General features: G+C 38.3%; 1 non-coding gene across 1 annotated transcript; it reads right to left on the bottom strand.

The window, feature by feature from the left end:
- Nucleotides 1–813: 813 nt before the first annotated feature.
- LOC141615939 (small nucleolar RNA R71) lies at nucleotides 814–920 on the bottom strand. Its single transcript, XR_012530324.1, has one exon. It is a non-coding gene; the product is annotated as a small nucleolar RNA R71 (small nucleolar RNA).
- Nucleotides 921–6,534: the final 5,614 nt, after the last annotated feature.

Below are 6,534 nucleotides of genomic sequence, written 5' to 3'. Positions count from 1 at the left end.
ATCCGACCTTTACTTGCCTCTTTGCTAAGAGTAGTTTGTGAAGTTATAAATATTGTTTTGGTTGGTAGCTTTTGACGACGAGTTGAATCCACACCAAAAATGGCGCCGTTGCCGGGGACGGTGTTAAATTGATTTTATTTTCATTAATTGTTTTTAGTTGTGTCTTTCTTCACCTTGGGGAAGTCAATCTTCTCAAGGTTGTTCTAATTGTTTTCGAGTTGTTTGATATTTTGCATGACTAGATGATCACAAGGTAATCCATTACCTATTGACCTTGAAATTGAAAGAACCTTAACCAACAATAGAAGAGTTGCTAGAGGTACTTTAAGTGGTATTGGAGAGATTGTGGACATTCAACCAAATAACATTGAGTTTACCAACCCTTTTGCAAGAGAAGGAGAGGACAACCCAATACAAAACCCACCACAAAATCAACCCACAATGCCTAAATTTTCATCACATTCCGTACCAACTGAGGAGAACCTACCACATGGTACTTCTACACCACAACACTTAACCGGTAATTTCATTACCAAATCCGCATTCATACAACTAGTTGAGAGAAGTCAATTTGGAGGGATGCCTAGTGAAGACCCTCACTCACATATGGAGACTTTTTGTGACTACTCTGATGCGATTTCTCAAACCGGGGTTACTCAAGAACAAATCCGATGGGTATTATTTCCTTTTTCTTTGATTGGTGCCGCAAAGCAATGGTTAAAGAGCCTAGACAAGGCTACCCTTGGTATTGACTCATGGAAGAAGTTAGCACTTGCTTTCTACAAGAAATTCTATACTCCGGAGAAGACCAATATGTTGAGAGCCCAAATCCCCGGGTTCAAACAAAGGGATGATGAATCATTGTATGAAGCATGGGAGAGATTTAAGGACACTTATCATTCTTGTCCACACATGGACTTAGCGAGTGGTTCCTTGTGCAATAATTTTGGAACGGTCTATATGAAGATTCCCGCAGTATCCTCAACATGGGATCAAATGGTATGTTTACCGAAGTTGATGACAATCAAACATGGGCCAAAATCGAAGAGATGGCGGTTCATAATTCACAATATAGTAGACCTCGAAAGGATACTAGAGGAGGAAAACATGAGGTAGATTACATCACTCAATTGGGTGCTCAACTAAGTGCTCATATTGACACCATCAATTTGAAGTTTGAGAAGGCTATGGCTAAGCTTGATGAAGCTTCCAAATCACCTAGACAACATGTTAATGCTATGGTGGCATCATCCTCAATTCCAAGTGGAGTATGTGAGAGTTGTGGAACATTGGGACATGACCAAACTAAATGTAGGGGAACAAGTGAACAAGTGAATGCTTTCCAAGCATACAAGAGGGGTACCCCTTATTCCAACTATTACAATGAGAATACCAAATTCCATCCAAATCTTTCATACAAAAGCCAAAATGTTCAAAACCCTCAACAAACATACACCCCACCTCCAATGAGAAATCAAGCTCAAAGACCCTTTTATAACCAAAGCCAAAACTATCAAAATCAACCTACATACAATCAACCAAATGACCAAGGCTTTGATGTTCAAAAAGCGGTCCTCCAAATGCAAAAGAACCAACAAGAATTCTTCACCCAAATGCAAAAAGATAGCCAAGCCAAAGACATCACCATCAACAACATGTTGGAAAATATTAATCTCATTAATTTACATATTCATATAGGTGTCAAATTAATTTAGTCATAAAATTAAAACTAGATATTATGCATGCAAACTTGAATAAGAAAAGACAAGAAATCGTTTTCCTTACTATGGGATTTCGGATATATGGGCACAAATGAGTTCTCCTTCTCACTTGTTCTTGAGCTTCCTTATAATGGATGAACAAGGATCCAAATTAGAATCCCTCCCAAAAGTGAATACCCAAAGAAATCCCTTAATAACTAATATTATTTGTACTAGAAATAATATAAGTCTCACTTAAAGATTGACACAAAATAAATTTTGTTCTCTCTTGTGTATTTCGGCCAAGAGAGGAATGATTTGGGAGATTTTATTTCTCTAAGTTTTTACAATGTGTAGAGAGAATAATAATTTCTAACACACTAGAAATTATTATATGAGGTAAAGAGAAAACATTGGTATTTCTCTAGTGGGAAAACCGGTTGGGGTATGGGTAATGAGGGAGTCAATGCATGAAAAAATTGTTCTTCTCAAAAGCTAAGTTTGCATGGCTACTAGTTAGATTTAATCATTGTGTTTTCCACTTAAGATAAAAAAAACACAATATAAATCTTATACTCCCTCCATTATTTCGGTACACCTAAAATAAAATGGGTAGTCCATTTTATTTTGTCATTTGTCAATTTTGTCACATGTAACATGTTACATGACATGTCACAGTGTAATGTATTTTTAACATATTAAAAATCAAGATACTCATAAAATATGTAATTTTCAAAATCAACTAGTAATTCGTAATTACTTGTACCAAAACGGTTTATCAAATTATAAATTACAACGTCTTGTATTTATAATAAATTATTCATTCAATCTCGATTTCAATTGTTTCGTAAACAATAATCTTTATCCAAGTAATAAAACAATTCGATTACTTAGACCGTATCTAATATAATCGAATTACAATAAGACACGTTAATCTCACTCACAAATCATCCGTCAATTTTAAGCAATTTAATTAACTCGTATCGGCATACGATTAATTAAATAATCAGTTAAGGGTATTTCCCGATAGGTACGACCTAAGGGGATCAACTGATCACCACCGTCGCACGACAGTAATGTCAAACTCTAGTCAGCCAATCATTACCGATATGTGTGGACCAGTTGACTTGTAAAATATTACATCCCACATGTATTCTTAAAATGAGATTTAAACATGTGATCATCATGATCAACAGTTGTGATCGCATTATTGTCGGAGGACACATATTCCAACAATCTCCCACTTGTCCTCGACAAGTGTGCGTCACCAATTCTCTTGTCCTATTACGATCTCCCACTCAATGCAAGGTGTCTTTCAGGTCGTACTTGCAAGTGATCATATCGAGAGTGGTTTCCTCAATCTGGAGAATAACTGATTGACCGGAAATTATCTACCATAGATACCTTCCGAGCGTGGCCACGCATTTCTAGTTCATTACTCCTCGAGTGGCCCTGAGATATTGTTATAACCCTGACAAGGGGTGGATAATTCCTATCGCACTTATTCCCTTCGACTAGCCACAGCCATCATAACCCAAAATATGCCCATTTGACCCCATTTACGAAGGTCGTAGTAACATAAATCAAAGTTAATCTGTAACTGTACCACCTTAGGAGAATAGTCTTTAGTCAAAAGAATCGACTCATTAGAATACTATAGTAGCTCTCGCCACGACCAGGCTATATAAATTTGCCAGAACTCTATAAGCGGTCATTAGCCCGACAAAGTGTTCCTAACAGTCTGCCTATGTGATCGACTAGTCATTCTCATATGACTCTATGGCACTTGAACTTGCCATCAATCGCATCACACTCTATTCACTTCGAGATGTCACCTCATATAAGTGACTATGGGCGAATACAATGCTAATCGGTGTTCACTTTAACGGGGTTCAATTGTATTTACAACCCGTTTGGATGTAACAATGTATAAAGAAAAGATAAAAGACAAATGCGATTATGAACATGAACAAAAATAACACTTTTATTTCATTTCGAAATCTAACACAAACTTGGTACACGTTTAAGACCCATAGACACCATATGTCCATTGTGTTTAGCCTGCGATAAAGGCTTGGTGAGCGGATCGGCTATGTTGTCATCCGTCCCAACCTTACGTATCGCAATTTCCTTTCTTTTAATGAAATCTCTAATTACATGATATTTTCTAAGTACATTTCTAGATCTATTACTAGACTTTGGCTCTTTAGCTTGGAAGATCGTCCCACTATTATCACAATAGAGAGTGATGGGATCATTGGCGGTCGGTACTACTCTTTGACCTTCCGTGAATTGTCTGATCCATACAGCTTCCTTGGCAGCTTCTGATGCTGCAATGTACTCAGCCTCCGTTGTTGAATCCGCAGTCACAGCTTCCTTGAAGCTTCTCCAGCTAACAGCACCACCATTGAGCATGAAAATGAAACCATCTTGTGATTTCATGTCATCTCTATCCGTTTGGAAACTTGAGTCCGTGTAACCATTAACACGGAGCTCGGTGTCTCCTCCAAACACTAAGATAGAATCCTTAGTTCTTCTCAAGTACTTAAGGATGTTCTTGACGGCTATCCAGTGACTCTCACCTGGATTTCCTTGATATCTACTCGACATGCTCAAGGCATACGAGACATCAGGACGTGTGCATATCATGGCGTACATGATTGATCCAACAGCGGAAGCATAAGGGATCAACTTCATGCGTTCAACATCATGGGGTTCGGAGGGCGATTGAGACTGGCTCAATATTGTCCCAGTTACCATAGGTACCAAACCCCTTTTTGATTTGTCCATGCTGAAACGTCGAAGAATCTTATCAACATAAGATTCTTGACTTAGTGCCAATATCCTCTTGGATCTATCTCTATGGATCCGGATACCTAATATGCGTTGTGCCTCTCCTAAATCCTTCATTTGGAAATGGTTACCTAACCACTTCTTAACAGAAGACAACATTGGAATATCATTTCCAATGAGTAGTATGTCATCGACATACAAGATTAGGAACACAACATTGCTCCCACTTAATTTCATGTATAAACATGGTTCCTCAACACTTCGAGTGAAACCATTCTCTTTTATCACATGATCGAATCGATGATTCCAACTTTTAGATGCTTGCTTAAGACCATAAATGGATCTCTTAAGTTTGCACACTTTGTTAGTATTTTTAAGATCGACAAAACCTTCGGGTTGTATCATGTACACCTCTTCTTCTAAATGCCCATTTAGAAAAGCGGTTTTGACATCCATTTGCCATATTTCATAATCATGAAATGGGGCAATCGCTAACAAAATCTGTATGGATCTTAGCATGGCTACGGGGGCGAAGGTTTCATCATAATGAAGACCTTGGACTTGGGTAAATCCTTTTGCCACTAGCCTAGCTTTGTAGACATCATCATGTCCTTCTATGCCATTCTTAACCTTGAAAATCCATTTGCATTGAAGAGGTCGTGCCCCTTTAGGCAAATCCACCAAGTTCCAAACTTGGTTTTCATGCATAGAATCCATTTCGGACTTCATGGCTTCAAGCCATAAGGAGGAATTTGGACTAGAGATTGCGGCCTTGTAGGTGGCGGGCTCATCACTTTCTAAAAGCAACACATTGAGTGTTCCATCTTCTTCGATAAGTCCCACATATCGAGCGGGATGGCAAATAACTCGGCCCGTTCTTCTAAGTGGAGGAGGGACAACCGCGTTAGATGACGAAGGAACATCTTCTTGCGTCTCTACCTCGGTTTGTGGCTCTTGAACTTCATCAAGTTCAAAATTTCTCCCAATCTGTCTCTTAGAAAGAAATTCTCTTTCTAAGAAGACAGCCTCACAAGACACAAACACTTTGTTTTCTTGAGGTTTATAGAAGTAATAACCTCGGGTGTTAGAATAGCCTACAAAGGTGCATTTTTCAGATCGTGGGGCAAGCTTATTGTCATTTTTGGTTTTGACATAAGCATTACATCCCCAAATTTTCATGTAGGATAGATTAGGAACTCTTCCTTTCCATATTTCAAATGGAGTTTTCTCGGTGGCTTTGGTGGGACAATTGTTCAAAGATCTTATTTCGGTTTGAATCGCAAATCCCCAAAACGAGTTCGGTAACTCGGTTTGACTCATTATGGATTGAACCATATCAAGTAGGGTTCGATTTCTCCTTTCGGCAACACCATTGAGTTGTGGTGTTCCGGGTGGAGAAAGTTGTGATATAATACCACAACCTTTCAAGTGTGAATCGAATTCAAGGCTAAGATATTCTCCACCACGATCGGATCGTAGTACTTTTATCTTTTTGTTCAATTGGTTCTCTACTTCATTTTGAAATTCCTTGAATTTCTCAAAAGCTTCACTCTTATGTTTCATTAAATAGATATACCCATATCTACACAAGTCATCGGTGAAGGTTATGAAGTAGTCACAATTTCCACGAGCGGTGATACTCATTGGTCCACACACATCGGTATGTATGAGTCCCAATAGTTCACTTGCTCGAGTTCCTTTACCACTAAAAGGATTACGAGTCATTTTGCCAAGAAGGCAATATTCGCATGTTCCATATGATTGATAATCAAATGGTGTAATCACATTAGTCGAAATTAATCTTTTGATGCGATTCTCGTTTATGTGACCTAATCGACAATTTCAAATGAACGATTCATTTGGATCACTTGATTTGAGTTTCTTTGATTGAATGTTGTAGATGTCATTAGTCGGATTCGAGGTTTCTAAAATGTAAATGCCATTAATGGAAGGAGCTTGGCCTATAACCAAGTCGTTCCTTGAAATAGTACAACGATTGTTTTTAATGACAAAACAAAAACCGTCCATGTCCAACATAGCG

The sequence above is a fragment of the Silene latifolia genome, chromosome 11 (assembly GCF_048544455.1).
Source record: "Silene latifolia isolate original U9 population chromosome 11, ASM4854445v1, whole genome shotgun sequence".
In the NCBI taxonomy this organism is placed as follows: domain Eukaryota; kingdom Viridiplantae; phylum Streptophyta; class Magnoliopsida; order Caryophyllales; family Caryophyllaceae; genus Silene; species Silene latifolia.
This window is presented reverse-complemented; position numbering and strand designations above follow the sequence as displayed.